The 17585-nt window shown below is 45.8% G+C and overlaps 1 non-coding gene across 1 annotated transcript; it reads left to right on the forward strand.

Moving 5' to 3' along the window:
* The first annotated feature begins 221 nt into the window (after window positions 1–221).
* Trnag-gcc (transfer RNA glycine (anticodon GCC)) lies at window positions 222–292 on the forward strand. The gene has a single exon. It is a non-coding gene; the product is annotated as a tRNA-Gly (tRNA).
* The last annotated feature ends 17293 nt before the right edge of the window (window positions 293–17585 follow it).

Here is a 17585-nt window from a genome sequence, read left to right on the forward strand (position 1 = left end):
AAGCCACGAGTAATCCATCTTAGAGCACCGCACTGTGCTTTGCGCCGCGCTCTTGTTTCGCACGACCGCACATGTTTCCTGTGTAACGAAGTGGCGTGCCTCTCTGCGAATAAGCGCTCGTCGTCACGACGACCTTGGGCCACTGTTACCTTGATGCAGCAGCCGGACGTTGTAATGCAAGACGCGCTATCTGTGAATGGATAAGAAAACCATTGTCGTCGGCGTCGGTGGTTCAGTGGTAGAATACTCGCCTGCCACGCGGGTGGCCCGGGTTCGATTCCCGGCCGACGCAGTTTTCTTTTTTTTTTAGTGCAATTGTTTTTCTTTTGGGGGATTACTTTTATATAAGTACAACTTGGCAGATACTCTTTGTTCGAATCAGTGTTATCGTTGTAGATATTTAACTTTTAGTATGTGGGGGTACTGTAATTCGGTGGATCGGGCTTCTTCAAGCTGCTTCTGAGCAGTTGTTTCCTGACTACCCGGTTCCCTTGGAGATGAAAATAAGCCACGATTTGCTTCGATTTGAGTGTGCTTCAGGAAAGCGCTCATTTAACCACACGCCAGTGAAACCTGCATACGGTCCTTGCCTAAACTGAAGTACATTACTTTTGTTCCAAAGCCACTCCAAAGTTTATTTTAAGAATTCATCTTCTATTACTCTTGTTCCAAAGTATGGAACCCTTTCTATGGTTTCAGTCATTGTGTTGTTACATGTGAAAAAAAAAAACTAGCATAAAGTCCTCATCAACGCTAATTTCAACGTATTACGTAAATAACGAAGCAATGGCTAAAGTCGGTATGGCAGTAGATCAACGTATTTGTAAGAGAAATTAGCTAGCGCAAAAATCGACAGGATCACGTGGGAAGGTATGGGGAACAATCGCTGAACTAATCACTTCATTACAGCTCACTTGGAAAGTCTCGTTGAAGGACAGTAAAGGCAAAGCAAAGATTGTAGTTATGCGTACACGTACACTCGGCCACAAAATATTGCGGGGGGCGCGAGCGCGTGGCCAAGCGCTCCTCCTCTCCTTCTAGCGGCGCACCCCTGGTGTCGAGACCGACGCTTGCGCGCATGCGCGTCCTTCCGTGACTGCAACCGCGCATGTTTCCGCGCTTGTTCCTTGCGCGCCGGCGATATCCGAGTGTAGCCGCGAGGTGCGCTGTGGCGACTTCGACAGCCCGCGCGGGTGCGGCCGCTTTTTGTCGAAACACGACAGGGATCACCATTTTTTCTTTTTTTTTTGTCGCCTGTCATCTAAAGGCATACATATGGGCGAGAAGCCAGCGCAGTCTTTGCCAGCCCGTATACTAGTTCATTACTCTGCAAAGCTGCCAGTGGGTCTTTCAGTACTATCTAATGATGTTTGCACGTTTTCTATTGCAACTCTATAACAGCATTATAAAGTTCATACGCAAGAGGAATCACAACATTTTAGACGCGCCGCTGGAACCCAATTGTATGCTATTTCTTGCAGATATCTGCCTAATTACACACAGAGTGTTCTATCCAGTGGACGGTGTTCCGTGAGCGTGTGGGGAGCAATCAGCAAAGATGGCCTTGGTCCCCTTGTGCGTCTGGAAGGGCCCTTCACTGCGTCACGGTACTGCGACGTCATCACTAGACACCTCGTTCCGTATGCGCTGGACGGTCCCTTCAGCGACGGCTGCTATTTTTTTCAACACGACCGCAGCCCGATCCATAAAGCACGTATCGTCCAGTCATTGCTAGAAGAACATGCTGTTTGCCAGCTTGAGTGGCCTCCATGTGGCGCCGACTTGAATCCCATAGAAAATGTCTGGGGCATGTTGAAGAAACGGCTGTCCACACGAGCCAACCGCGGCCGCACGGCCGATACGCTGTGGCAAGCGATCGCACAAGAATGGAAAAGCCTGCGCGGTCGACCGGAGATTACTGAATCTTTGTACGAGTCGATGCCCACACGCATCAATAAGGTGCTAGAAAACGGCGGACATTTCACTTCCTACTAGATCATTGAGAGACCTATGTTTCATGACACTTCTGTAAATGTCTTGTGAATAAATTCATCCCCTTCAGACACGAATTATGATGCACTGTCTGCAAATGCGTCAAATGCGCATGGCATCATTTCAAGACGCTCACTATTACATTCCAAGAAAGAAGACGAAGCAATGTGCTGTTTTGTGCGAGTATCAGTAAAAAAATTAATTAGCGTATAACTCATTATCTAATTATTCTGAAATCCGTCAGCTTCAATGCTTGCATAAAAAGAATCAACTATTAGGCCCGAAACGCATGCACACTTGCTTTTTCGGTTGTATTCGTGTCGACCGGAGAAAAAAATACTCTTGACGTTGGTCTTGGAACGCGGCACGTCGAACGATTGTCTAACATGGTAGTGTCTCCAGCTACACTCGGATATTGCCGGCGCGCAAGGAACAAGCGCGGAAACATGCACGCTTGCAGTCACGGAAGGACGCGCATGCGCGCAAGCGTCGGTCTCGACACCAGGGGTGCGCCGCTAGAAGGAGAGGAGGAGAGCTTGGCCACGCGCTCGCGCCCCCCGCAATATTTTGTGGCCGAGTGTACGTCGCAGTGGTCTGTGTATAGTGCTTATACATTGCATGTTATTACACGGTGCACAAGATGAAAATAAAGATTACAGCACGCATCTCATTCATTTGTATAGCATTTGTATAGCATTTGATTAAGTGGTTCACGTAGCTTCAACATCTGCGTTGGATCTCTATCATTATATTGTCTTTGTGCACTAAGTCTATTGCCAATAACGTTTTATAAACATTGTTAGTTCATATTTTCATATTGCGATAGCAATAATATGGACACTTCAAGCGTATTTCTGCCGTCGGCATCGCCGTCGCCGTGAGGTTCCGTATAAAGTCCAAGGGCGATAAAATCGTCGCCGCGCGCCATATGAGCGAGTGAAAGCGCGCGGGGGACGCGCGCTATCACGGAGAGCGAACGAACGCGGTAAGCGAACGCGACTTATGTCGTGCGAAAGGCCGTGGGGCTATGGGAGGGAGGGAGGAGGGGCGACGGTGTGCTGCGGCACCAAATGCGTATCTTGCAACCGGGCGCAAGGGGAACTGGCCCCTCAATCTCCCACGCGAAAGGAGGAAAGCGGGAAGGCAGCGTGAGAGGGAGGGGGGGCAGCTTCTACTCTGCCAACAACTGTGCTGCACTTTGCCCGGCTGCGGCGGTCGCCCGCACCCTCTCTTAAAAGCAATCTCCACACGGCTCTGGCCTTTGTATTCGCTGTGCATTCGCCGCTCAGTTTCCGTTGAAGCGATAGACCGCACGAACCTTCGCTCGCTGCGGCGGCTGCGCTTGCTGCCAGCGGTGTGACATTGGTTGTCTGCAGTCATTGAGTGTGATCGATTCATGTATGCTTGTGCGCGCTAACACCACGCTTGTTAATTCATTTTGTAAGCGAATGTGTCCAAGTTTATGCAGCCGATAAAACTACTATCCCTACTCCGAATCGCTCTCTACAAATTTGCTATCGCAATTCATGCTTCGTCGTTGGGGCGAAACTGCAACATTTTTTTTGTTTGATCACTTCTTTCTTGCTGTGCATGATCATAATCTCCTGCGTGGATAATCCCGCACCTAGATATGAGCTATGCTTTCAGCCACAATATTTCGCGTGGTGAAATTAACCATCGTAGATAAGATATGAACAAAGACGCGCAATACGTCAAGACCAGCCGATGATCTACCGCAAGCACATGAAATGAGGGGCCATTTACATGGCGAGATTTATCTAAGCATAAGGACGTTTTGCGGCTTTCTCTCTCATTGCTAGTAATCAATGCAAACTCATTTAGTATGTATCACATCTGGAATATTAACTCATATCTGAAACAATGAATGATAAGCACCTTGTAGGGTTTTATAATTTTTTTAGCACAGGCAAGGGTATTCGTATAGTACGTATCGGCAGCGACTTTCTCTTTTAAAGCGAAGCTTTACATGGCTAGGCGAAACAAAAAAGCGTCTGTCCGTCGCCTGTGTACAGAAAACTATCACCGTCAGCATTGGCTCGAGTGTCATCGTCTTCTTCCGCAGCTGGCTCGTTGGCGCTTTGGAGTGTCCAAAGCGCCGGCTCGGGCGAGGGCCTTTTTCTGTGAACTGCCGCGCCGCGCCGCTGCTGCGCGCATCGAGGTAGGGTGCCTTAAGGGTGCCTCGATGCCAGCGCCGCCGTTCAGGGTGGTGCCATCCTTTGACCGCCCCCGCGCCGCCGCTTTCTCGCTGCGACGCCATCTTGAGTCACAGCGAGCGGTTGCGAGTGCTTGGTGCCGGTGCTTAGTTCGAGACACAGTGCGCGCGGATGCTTCGTTGACGCTTCTACTTGCTGGACAGTGTTCAGCCGCATGAATGACAAGCTTGTCAAGTGCATCGAGTCGACATGACGGGCTGTTGGGTTCCCAAGTGCACCGGATCGACGCGTAAAGGGCTTCGTTGTTTACGCTTCCCCGGGACCCAGAGCGAAGGAAGAGATGGGAAGACCAAGTAAAGCGGTATCACTGGAAGGCGACGGATAGCTCCTACATTTGCGAGGTAAGTGTCAAGAAAGTTTAGACTATCGCACCGTGTTTTTCATTTAAATAAGAAAGTATTCTCTGATCATTCCTCACGTACCTACGTTCGCTCACGAACTAAGCACTGCACCGATGCTGTCTGAGTAGCCTATGGTTTGCGAGCGCGCGTCGCATAGGCTTTTACCGTTTTGATCGGCGCAGTCTATGCGAGTAGTACCCTTATTTTAAGGACTGACGAAAATGCTTCGCCGCGAAATAGCCTTACATTAGCTACAAATCGTCATGTAAACCACCTGTTTTACTTTTTCACGGGAAGCACACATCGTGTGTCTCTTGCTTCTTTTTTTTCCTCAGTTTCTTTTTTTCGCTACTGGTTATTTGGAACTAATGGACGCATTGCTTCTTCTGGGGAGAGCGGCTGTTGTGTACGTGGTAAGCGAAGCATTGTGATTTTCTCTGATTTCTCAGCAGATATCTTGCGGATCTGAGGTTGTTTCGTTATATAGCTGATTTTTTAGACGAATATATTTGTAGCGTGGTGCTCGTAAGCCGATGGTCATTTGTGCTCATTCCCGATCGTAGTAGGTACTGTGACAGTCTTTAAATGCCTGTGCACGGTATGCCCAGGTGTAGTAGAGTTAAGGGGCATCATGGGACCAAAATGTTTCGGCGCTTTCTGGCATGGTGTCTGTTGTAGCCTGTACATTTCTTCGAAACGTGTGAAGCGAGGTAATACAGCATTACGTCTGCGAAAATTTATTTTTAAGCACTGTAATGGGTTCTCTGTATTTGCAAGGCAACTTTTCATATCAATAATCACTGGTTGTTTTACTTGTACTTAGAAACACTTTGAAGAGGACCAGTACAAGAGAAATAGACAGGATGGGCGCCGTCTGTTAAAGTCAACAGCCCTACATCATCATGGACTATATTTTCGAAGTGAAAAACATTGCTAATCTGTATTTGACCGTCTTAGTTTCATTTACGGTTTTTGTACGCGATATGTATGCAGTGTTGTTTATTTTTTCAATGTAGTTATCAGATGTTCTAATGGTTATTTATAAAATGTTCTGTACTCGCCATCGATGTGTTTGGCTGATGCGACGTATTCGATGGTAGCTGATGTATTCTGGCTGGATATCTTGATTAATATTACCCGCGGATGCGTTTTCTTGTTTGTATTCTTGTTTTCGATTTATATTGTGTGTATTAAGGTTGATGTACTCACTTGAACCCCCCCCCCCCTCATGTAGTGAATAAATTAAAAAAAACTCTCCCTAACCCGAATTGTGTGTGTCGAGCCTACCTTGCGATTTTTTTTTATCTCGTCTTTCAACATAACCTTCAGGCGCCACACAGTACATATAATTTTTCATGTACATATCTCTTTCATGATTGACTGTACTAGACATTACTAAGTAAATGTATTTTGTGCATCGTTTGGTTTCTTGTGTGTACTACGCTAGATTGACACAGACAAGTTACATTTTTCTCTACAGCACTAACTAAACCTTATTTTCACGTCGCAGTTATTTTTACACCAGCTTAATCCTGTCAGCACAAAGTTTTGTGGGCATAAAACGCAAAATTGCGCGCAGATATCGTCAAATAATTTCAACGAACGCGAAGAGCACGCGCAACGCAAGGGAAACTAACTGCCGTGCGCGAGTGGCTGGCTACGGTAAAGGAGGCGTGATGTGTAAACCAAAATACAACAGCGAAAAAGAAAAACTTCCGCACACGCAGGGGGTCGCAAACCTTATATACCAAGCATCGAAGCGCAAAAAAAAAAAAAAGAAATAGTGCGTATTTCAAACATACACACGGCATATTAAATGTGATTGAATTAGGCAACTTGGGGCATGTTCCCGGCGCCATACATTTACGTCTTGGACCTTCGACGAGTTAACGGCTATTAGTTATAAAGACGTGCAGATGCGATACCGATAAAAAGGTCCCCATCAAGGCAAAACACTTGGAAGTGCGCCGCGAGTAACACTATTTATGAACGCAAGCGTGGCTGAGTCTGCGCTCGTGTGACTCAATATGGCGGCGCCAGCGGGGTTGTCTCCACCCTGAACGGCGGCGCTGGGCATCGAGGCACCCTACATTGAGGTCATCGAGGCACCCTAGGACTCGTGGGCGAGGGTCGTCTGCTACGCGCTGTAATTTTTGCATTCAGTTTCCACGCAAAGCACTTAAAGTCTATTTAACTTCAACAGTGTGGTGCTGCATGGAGCTTACCCATCTCCGAGCGTTGTCTTTGTGCTTGGGCAGCAAGAGAATGCAAAAACTAACGCGTCAAACTCATCAGCGCGGCCTATAGCTCCAGTGCTGGAGCGTTCGGGAACGGTAATGCGGTAACTGTGCGTGCGTAGAAACGCGCTAAATGAGCTCGAGCAAGGAAAGAACGTAAAAAACGGTATTCGCATGGGTACGCGGGCAATAGCACTATGCTTGCAAGAATAAGAGTAAGTAAATTACTCGCGAAGTCAACTGAAATACCGCTCACCACTACGCGCTTGTCACTCAGCTAGGGGTCAGTAATGGTTTAGAGACATATGCATAAGTATTTATTCACGAATTCTTTAGCCTCGAAAATACTTTATTATGAACAGAGCGCAGCGAGAAGGTGAAGGGAAACAAGAGAAGGAGCAGAGGCGGCCCTAACGCCGCAATATTGTTGGCTTATTTCGCTTCAGGGGATAGTGTGTGCACGAACAATTCTTGCTGTACGCTATCTCTTCAATACAAACTTCGCGCACGATGTACCTTAAGGTTCACCGTGAGCGAAGCTTGTTTCAAATTCAGACATTCGAAAGAAAACCCATTCCAACCAATAAGTAAACAAACATAAAAAAAGGTGAACAAATATATATTTTTCTACATTGAAACGAATAGATAGCTACTACTGGCCTAGCCATTTACTCATCTGTTATGCAAAAGTTATTGCTGCAAGTCTTGTTTTAATAATCCGTGAATCCTCTCTGAAATTGCCAACATGTAACTTCTCACGATATCACAGTTATTGTTTAACGTGTGATTTTTTACGTAAACAAACAAGGATTGATGGCGCATGACGATGTTTGTGCTTGCATTATATTGAGTGGAAAATCGTCTATAGAAGATTACTGTCTTTGATGCACCACAAATATCGCTATTGATTCTACATACAGTACAACATGAAAAGTTTATGTTCTGGTGATTAGTTGCCTCTTTAATTACGTAACTACAAGTACGTAATTATTTATCAGTAAGTATATTTGCTGTGTACGAGCCAGCGAGCATACGCAATAGATATTCCTAAACTTACTTTCACGTTAAAATTCGCTTAGTGTTTGCGCTCTTGCAACACAAGAAGGCGAAAGACCAGTTGCACATCCGTAATGCATCACGTTCGTTTTGTGACGTTCGCTCGTAATTATGAAATGAGTCGTACGTACACAATGTTGCACTGTTAGCGTTTCCCTTATTTTGGTTTGTCTTGTTTTTTTGCCGCGTATATTTCTCACGTACCCTTTACCTACATGTCATGGTAGCTTAGTGGCTTTGGTATAGGTTAGACTGCTAAGCTTTGAGGAAATCGCCTTGGCGCTCTTTGGCCACATCTGGCCCTTGCGCCAATAAACTACAATAATCAATCAATCAAGCTCGAGGACGCGGGTTCGATTCCCCGCCATGGCGGCTTATATTTCTATGGAGGCGAAATGCATAAAACACCCGTGTACCCCAGGCAGTTGATTACCGGAGCGCTCCAATACGGTGTCTCCTATAGCCATATTGTGATTTTTGGATGTAAACTCCAGAAATTATGGTATTTACTGCCCTTTACCTGTGCTCTCAGTTCTTCATGATATATGGGTATGTTCGGCACGTTGAGATCGAGATTGGCAGTCAACAAGTTTTTATCGTCGCGCCCACACCATCAGAAGGATTTCTGGCCGAAAAATGCGGGTTTGCACCGCACGTCATATTGTTGTCGTTAATCGCGACGTGAATGCAAGTATGTCAAGTTACTAATGCCATGACCCATCAGTCGTCTTAGTCACACATTTGTGCCTTTCCATGATATAATTTGGTATATATATATACCAAGTGAAGGAGACGCGAGACTTACGCGGTTTGTATTTATTTTTTGAACCGCGGCTCCGCCGACGGACACATTCCGCTTCCCAAGAGCCAGTTAAGGATTTCTCCTTAATACAGAAACGGCAGAGTGCGAGAGGCAGTCTTGTAAATCAATTCGAATGCATGAAATAAAAGAAAGGAAACGATAGGGTGTAAAAGCGTTAGCATGAGCTAGCCATATCTGCCTGGTTGTCATCGCAATCTCCAGCTTTTCTTCTGCAGCACGTTCACGTTGCCCATTCCACGCATAACTCAATGAAGTAAGCGCGCGGAATGCTTTACTCAAACAGTCGCGTAAGCGCGGACCTAGCGAGCCAGAAGGATACAGACAAAATACCCGTATTCACAGCCGGCAACCGCGTTCTCTGTGCGGTGAGTCACTGCGGTATCACCTTGCGGTGACGTGGTATTTACATCCAAAATTATCGCGATGTTAGCTAATAGTAACCAAAATATCAGGCTCGTAGCAGATGCCCACCGCCTTGGCGCGGATTCCGCAGCGGAGAAAGCCCACGGGTCCGGTACAGCAGCGCCACGGCGCGGGAGTTCACGAGAAAAGGTCCTCACTCCTCCCTTGCATTTGCGCGGCGTTTTGGGCGCTCTCCAATATTAGGAGTAAAATATGGACATGTAAATTTACTTTGTAAAATACTTGGTAAAATATGGGCATGTAAATTTAAATGATGTTCGATGTTCGGTGTATTAGATTCAATATGAAGACGACGTCACATTGAAGTTCGGTCTTTCTAATGTGCATGTCTAGCATTTCTGAACACCGAGTCAGTTTCAAGACAACTTGAGTGTTCTTTCAAACACTATCAAGGATTCAAATTCACTTTTCCGCAGGTTAGCACGTTTGAGGTGTTACTACGCCCATTTTTAGGAAAGTGCGTTCGTCGTGTGAGCGTGCTAAGTAAGAAAAATACTTAAGAACGTATTGGCTAGGCTAGTGGGTGCTCCAAGACGGTAAATAGAGAGTTTTAGAATAGGGGCCCCAAAAGTTTGGGGCCCCAAAGAGCTTTGCGGGTGTTAGCGTTGGGGCATGCAAGAGCGATGAGTTTTAGAATAGGGCTTTGCGTTTGCGAATACCGTCTTACGCTTGCAGCGCCACTACGGTGCCAAAGAAAAGCTATTATAAATATTAAAATAAACTATACCATTCTATGATAGGAAGAGTAATTTTGACTTTCGTGGTTTTGCGTTTAATTGCAATTAAGGTGTTATTCTATTAGCAGCAAGCGATTTATTGCGCCTAATTTTGAGTAACCAACTTGACGTGCCTTCACCAGCCAAGCTAATCCACGTTAGGCCTACGAGCCATGAAATCGACAATCGAATTCAGAATCAGCGGCGTCTAATGAATCAATCTTCATTACACACATTAGTTGAGAGAAAGCGATAACCGCAGTCACTTCTCCTAGCTTACAAACTTCACGCGTTACCACGAATCAAGCCGAGTTTGGTACTCGGAGAGCCGCCGCTTCGATGGGTGCCGGCATGTTTGTTGACGCAAAACATTTGGGGCTGCTTTTGGGGCTCCCGATAAATCGGCGAAATAGCGTGCCCAACGCAAAACCCAAACGCAGTTAGCGTCTCGCGCATGCGCAGTGGTGTCGACGCTATTTCTTTGGGGCCCCAAAACGTTTGGGGCCCCTATTCTAAAACTCTCTAATGACTATATTACAGGTGGAACAGACGATAACAAAGGGTTCGACACAAGAATGCCCTGTTTACTTTTATGCGACTTTCTTTTCACAGGTTTAGTTTTTGTTTGTTGCTTTGTGCATATTTAAATAGATTTTCCATACCGAAAGCTGTTTCACAGTGTATTCCTTAGCGGTCGTCCGTTTTGCGCACAAGTCAAATTACGTGGCAGCACAACTGTGGTAAAAGAAGCGCGGCTGCGCTCGCCTCTACTTGCCCTGCAAGGCGGGGCGACCCAGACGCGGTTCCTATGACGACACTGCTAATGGCTCCATTTGACCGGCAGAGCTTCTTTGCGAAAAAGAAAAGAGCCCGTGAGCTAGGCCACATGTTATGCAATGCAGCCGGGCTGGCTATGACCTGCACCTCTTCTATGATTTTCTTCCTCTGTGGTTCCTCCGCAGAGCACGACGGGTTTGCTACGTGTCCACTCGCCTTTGACTATGCTATGTCACCCCTTGTAGTACCAATCAGTTTACCAACGTCTTGTGGAAGTGCATACGCAAAACAGTTTATCCTGTGCATTAAAAAAAATGATACGGAAATATAAGAGTGCTAAACAAACGAACGCACACCACCGGAGCTGTAGTCACTTTTACATTTAGACAATGAGATCCGAACAGACTCAAGAATCCTCTCTTGGGAGCTATACGGTTGACTGTGCTCGGAGTCATTTGAAATGATTCCGAGCAGTCGGTTGGGAACCCGAATGTTCCGCTGTCGCAGTATTCGTTACTCACTAAGTGCGCATTTTTGCCAGTGAGGAAGATTAAAATCTGCTACATATAGCGCATAGTGCTACACATAGCGTATAGGCTCCATTCAGGGAGCTCCCTAAAGGGAGCCCATACGCTAACTCTAGGTGGCAGCAATATGTACGAACACAGTGCAACCATACAGGGAGATCAGTTGTTGTGACAGCAGCGGTAGAAAATCTGCTTCATAATAGCTGTCACACCAAAAAGGCATGCGTCTTCAAGATATTCCGAAATACAGAATTCAAAAGCACTCGGCAAGCATCGCGCGTGATTGTGGCGCCATCTCTTGATTCCTCTTGTAACATCCACTTGTACACGGAGGGCTCGTTACATTGGTAAGTGCTGCCATTTTCTCCACTAGAATTTGTACACGTTTACTGCACTAATTTCGCACTGTTCCAAGCATGTTCAACGCTGACTATTTCGTTACTTTCGCGTAAATGAGACGCTTGCAGACGAGTTTGGAAACAAGCGAGCTTGCAGACGCCATTTTTTTTTGCAGGGCGAAGACTGCCGAGGAGGGAGTCCTCCGCGGTGTTGTGGCTACGCTGACTACACGTATGAATTTAACCACTGTCACAACAATTGCTTGTTTCTACCGTTTAAATACAAAATATTGTCTATACAGCAGAGTTGCACTACTGTTTTTTTTTGTGCACGATTTCGTTCGAAAAAAAAAGAACTCCGTTTTCAGTATCCTAGAGCCTCAATAAATATTTTAATAAAAAACGAAGCGGAATCGCTCAATAAACCGCAGCTGCGACTTGCAGTGAAGCTTCCAAGTAAACACACGCCGACAAGACCACTGGACTAATTGTCAAGGGCAATTAGTTCTGCAACGGGTTCCCATATTATGGCACTACATCTCGCTGCTCAAGAATCTGCGCTCGCAGGTCTAGCAGCCTTGGCTCTGCCGCGAGGAACTACTGAAACAGAGTATACATCGGCTGGGTGTACTCGAATACCCACTTCACGAGCGACTGCAGCAGCGTGGCCCAGTCGGCGATGTGGGTGCCGGCATCTCGGGGCTGGAGGCCGAGCAGGGTGTACGACTTTTCCTTGGCGTCGGTGCCGTGGAACGCGTGAAGGATCACCTGAATGTCTTGGAACGCCTGCAACAGAAAGATGAGGAAATAACACGAGGACGGAAAGGGCATTAAAGAGGCACTAAACCTGAGAATTAAGCCAGTCAAAAGACGAAGGACAGAGGAGAGACGTGACAGACACAACGACTGAACTAACAACTGTGCTTTATTGAAAAACAAAAACAAAAAGCCTGTCTTCCAGGAAAACCAGGCAAGCATGCGCAGCTCAAGAGCTGAAACACACACACAAAAAAAGCTGATGGCGAGATAGACCAAGTAGCTAGCGCCAGTGCGATAGGAAACTCAGTTCCTGCTGCATCAGTGAGATAGAAGTTGTGCTGATGCAATTATCCCCTTGCATGCTGATGTGATAAACCGAAAATTTCACGCTCCGCCTCTACCAAGAATATTAACACGAGAAAAAAGCGGGACGCAGCCGCATTCCCAACAATGGCGAGACAAATTTGCTTCGTCAGAGGTATTCAAAGACTTGTGGTGCTCTCGCAGCCTCTCATTGATACACCGGCCTGTTTGGCCGATGTAAACTTTTCCACAGTTTAGCGGAATTTCGTACACCACACGTGTCGCACACGTAATGTAACATTTTTCATACAGTGTCGTACACTGCGTTCTTGGGAGACGGGTTTTCTCAATAAAGCACAGTCATTAGTCCAGTCGTTGTGTGTGCCACGTCTCTCCTCTGTTCTTCGTCTTTTGGCTGGCCCGGATCGCAACTCTTCGGCACTAAACTTATGTACATTACATCAGCACAGTCTGTTGTCAGTTTGTTGTTGGGCGAGATAATTGGTGCTTAGAAGCCATGTTATTGCCTGCGCGAAGAATACGGACAGGGACAGAAAATAGCCACTAAGAAACGCCACTACCAACTGAAGTTTATTTTACACAGGAAGAAGGCTTATACATGTATATATTACATAAATTATTCATGTAGAAATATTTTATTGTGCGTAGAAAGAAATACGCGAAGAACAGGAAGCAAATCAATATTCTTTCTGCTATATAGGAACAACATATATACGTGAATGTTTGTAAATGAATTGTACGCGTATTATAAGTATTCTTTCTGCTACGATAAGTTACAGTGAATAGAGGCGTTTGTTCGTGTCCATATTCTACGCGCCGGCTATACCGAACATTAACTTAGTTTAGGCTAGCAAAGCATTTTTTATAGCTTGCCACATTGTAAGAAAGTGCACAGACACACACATGCACCACAAAAGAAACTTGAAGCTGCTAGCCTCAATTGCTTATACTTCATGACAAGGTTATAAAATACATACCTATGCTAGGCGCATGTATAGATCAATCAATCAAAATTAGAATGATGGATAGGTTTCCCGCTTCCTTATGACATCGAGCATGCACTAACTATATTCGTTAAAATTATATTGTAAATCTTTGGAGGGAAGGAGTTCATTATGAAGGAAAAAAACTGTCTGAGAAATCTGATGGTGTCAAATTAGCACTTCGAGCACTTGTTAGACGTTGGCTGCAGCCTGAGACATCCCTTGTTTAACGACTGCTGATCACTTAAGAATTACATCGTCCTGTGAACATTCGTCTTGTTGCACTAGCAAAGTGTATAGTCAAAACTGATATCAAGCAGCTACATGGCGCTCCACTCTTTATAACGATATCTCAACTCCCTTACAACCAATCTAAACCAATTATCTACCAACCATGGACCCGTGCAACTTCGCACAGCTAGTCTATAAGCAGCCTCTAGGGTCCGTTGATTTTAAGGTCTTCAGCGCGTAGCTTTCTGCGCTAATGATAGCTAAGGCCATGCACACAGGGTGTGTAGCGCTGGAGAATCGTCGGGCGTCAAATTGGCCTAACGCGCTCTGAAGAGACTAGAATAATCATAAGAAGCCAACAATGACACCAAGGAGAACACAGGGGAAATTGCTTGTACTTAATGATTGAATTAAGGAAATGATAAATTAATGGAAATGAAAATGAATGAAAAAGAAAAATTGGAGGACGCTTAAGCTTCGCCTTTATAGGAGTGGAACGCGGTAGGGTTATCAGGTGGCGTTCACATCGCATTTTTGTTTCAGTGGGCTTTACCGCAACATAGAACGTGGGAAAGCCAGCTTACAACGACCAAGCTTACACCGATCCCCTTAAAGTCGGCTTCACTTTTAAACAGAAATGCATTACTGGGAAGACGTTGTTTCAGAGACAATATAAGTCGTCTTATTTTAAAATGTGCAGCCCTAGCACCTTTTTTATTATTTTATTAATTGTTTGCTATTGCCCCGACGCGCGCGCGTGTCCGAAACGCATTAGGCCAGCGAAGTCCCAATTTGACCTGCCGTAGGGTGCCTCGATGCCAGCGCCGCCGTCCAGGGTGGAGACAACCCCGCTGGCGCCGCCATATTGTGTCACACGAGCTGAGACTCAGCTACACTTGCGTTCATAAAGTGTTACTCGCGGCGCGCTTCCAAGTGCTTTGCCTTGATGAGGATTTTTTTATCGGTGTCCCATCTGCATATCTTTATAACCAATAGCCGTTAACTCGTCGAAGGTCCAAGACGTAATTGTATGGCGCCGGGAACATGCATGCCCCAAGTTGCCTAATTCAATTTACATTTAACATGCCGTGTGTATGTTTGAAATACGCATTATTTTTTTTTGCGCTTCGATGCTTGGTATATAAGGTTTGCGACCCCCTGTGTGTGGAAGTTTTTCTTTTTCGCTGTTGTATTTTGGTTTACACGTCACGCCTCCTTTATCGTAGCCAGCCACTCGCGCACGGCGGTTAGTTTCCCTTGCGTTGCGCGTGATCTTCGCGTTCGTTGCAATTATTTGACGATATCTACGCGCAATTTTTGCTTTTTTTGCCCACAAAACTGTGTGCTGACAGGATTAAGCTGGTGTAAAAATAACTGCGATGTGAAAATAAGGTTTAGTTAGTGCTGTAGAGAAAAATGTAATGTAACTTGTTTGTGTCAATCTTGCGTAGTACACACAAGAAATCAAACGATGCACAAAATACATTTACTTATAATGTCTAGTACAATCAATCATGAAAGAGATATGTACATGAAAAATTATATGTACTGTGTGGCGCCTGAAGGTTATGTTGAAAGATGAGATAAAAAAAATTAATTCGCAAGGTAGGCTCGACACAAAATTCGGGATAGAGAGAGTTTTTTTTTCTTTATTCATTACATGGGGGGGGGAGTTCAAGTGAGTACATCAACCTTATTACACACAATATAAATCGAAAACAAGAATGCAAACAAGAAAACGCAACCGCGGGTAATATTAATCAAAATATCCAGCCAGATATCCAGCCAGAATACATACATCAGCTACCATCGAATACGTCGCATCAGCCAAACACATCGATGGCGAGTACAGAACATTTCATAAATAACCATTAGAACACTGATAACTACATTGAAAAAATAACAACACTGCATACATATCACGTACAAAAACCGTAAATGAAACTAAGACAGTCAAATACAGATTAGCAATGTTTTTCACTTCGAAAATATAGTCCATGATGATGTAGGGCTGTTGACTTTAACAGACGGCGCCCATCCTGTCGATTTCCCTCGTACTGGTCCTCTTCAAAGTGTTTCTCAGTACAGGTAAAACAACAAAAGTGATTATTGATATGAAAAGTTGCCTTGTAAATACAGAGAACCCATTACAGTGCTTAAAAATAAATTTTAGCAGGAGCAATGCTGTATTACCTCGCTTCACACGTTTCGAAGAAATGCACAGGCTACAACAGACACCATGCCAGAAAGCGCCGAAACATTTTGGTCCCATGATGCCCCTTAACTCTACTACACCTGGGCATACCGTGCACAGGCATTTAAAGACCGTCACAGTACCCACTACGATTGGGAATGAGCACGAATGACCATCGGCTTACGATCACCACGCTACAAATATGTACAAGTCTAAAAAATCAGCTATGTAACGTAACACCCTGAGGTCCGCAAGATATCTCCTGAGAAATCAGAGAAAATCACAATGTTTCGCTTACCACGTACAAAACAGCCGCTCTCCCCAGACGAAGCACTGCGTTCTTTAGTCCCAAATAACCAGTACCGAAAAAAGAAAAAAAAAAGAAACAAGAGACACACACGATGTGTGCTTCCCGTGAAAAAGGAAAATAGGTGGCTTACGTGACGATTCGTAGCTAATGTAAGACTATTTCGCGGCTAAGCATCTTCGTCAGTCCTTAAAATAAGGGTACAGACTGCGCCCATCAAAACGAAAAAAGCCTATGCGACGCGCGCTCGCAAACCATACGCTACTCAGGCAGCATCGGTGCAGTGCTTACTTAGTTCGTGAGCGAACGTAGGTACGTGAGCGAGGATCAGAGAATACTTTCTTATTTAAATGAAAAACACGGTGCGGTAGTCTAAACATTCTTGACACTTACCTCGCAAATGCAGGAGTTATCCGTTGCCTTCCAGTGATCGCGCTTTACTTGGGCTTCTCATCTCTTCCGTCGCTCTGGGTCCCGGGGCAAGCGAAAACAACGCAGTCCTTTACGCGTCGATCCGGCGCACTTGGGAACACAACAGCCCGTCATGTCGACACGATGCACTTGATAGCTTGTCAGTAATGCGGCTGAACACTGTCTAGCAAGTAGAAGCGTCCGCGAAGCATCCGCGCGCACTGTGCCTCGAACTCAGCACCGGCACCAAGCAATCGCAACGGCTCGCTGTGACACAATATGGCGTCGCAGCGAGAAAGCGGCGGCGCGGGGGCGGTCAAAGGTTGGCACCACCCTGAACGGCGGCGCTGGCATCGAGGCACCCTAACCTGCCGAGGATGCGAGCGCCATCTGGATAGCATTTAAGCAAGTAAATTAACCGAGCGCACCGTCTTGGTATGGTAGAAATGCTGGAAAAGGGGTTTGTGTCTGAGTTTCCTCGTAATAGAATTATGTTTTCTCGTACGTTCAAATTAAAATCCGACTCCACCATGTCTGTAGGTTGTGGTGAAGTCGTACTTTACTATTTTTCTCACGGATTTCACTGTGAGAAATTCAATTGTTGTTCACCAAAACCCAGCATCACGCCTCCGGAGAGCCTGCACGGTCGGGGTGGTTGGGGATGATTTTTCCGCCACGGACACCGACATCCACGCCGACGCCGACACCGACGCCGACGCTGACGCCGGATTTTCTGCCACACGGGACCCTTAACGCTGTCGCGTTAAAACAACGGGCCGCACCGGGGGAGCGATCCCACGTCTTCGCATTACGCGTGCGATGTGTTCTTGGGTGAAGGCACGCGTCATGCGTTTTTTCACCCGAAATGATCACCTATTCGTGAGGCCTTCGGCAGAAAGGATGTTCCACATC

This window comes from Dermacentor silvarum, chromosome 4, assembly GCF_013339745.2.
Source record: "Dermacentor silvarum isolate Dsil-2018 chromosome 4, BIME_Dsil_1.4, whole genome shotgun sequence".
In the NCBI taxonomy this organism is placed as follows: Eukaryota; Metazoa; Arthropoda; class Arachnida; order Ixodida; family Ixodidae; genus Dermacentor; species Dermacentor silvarum.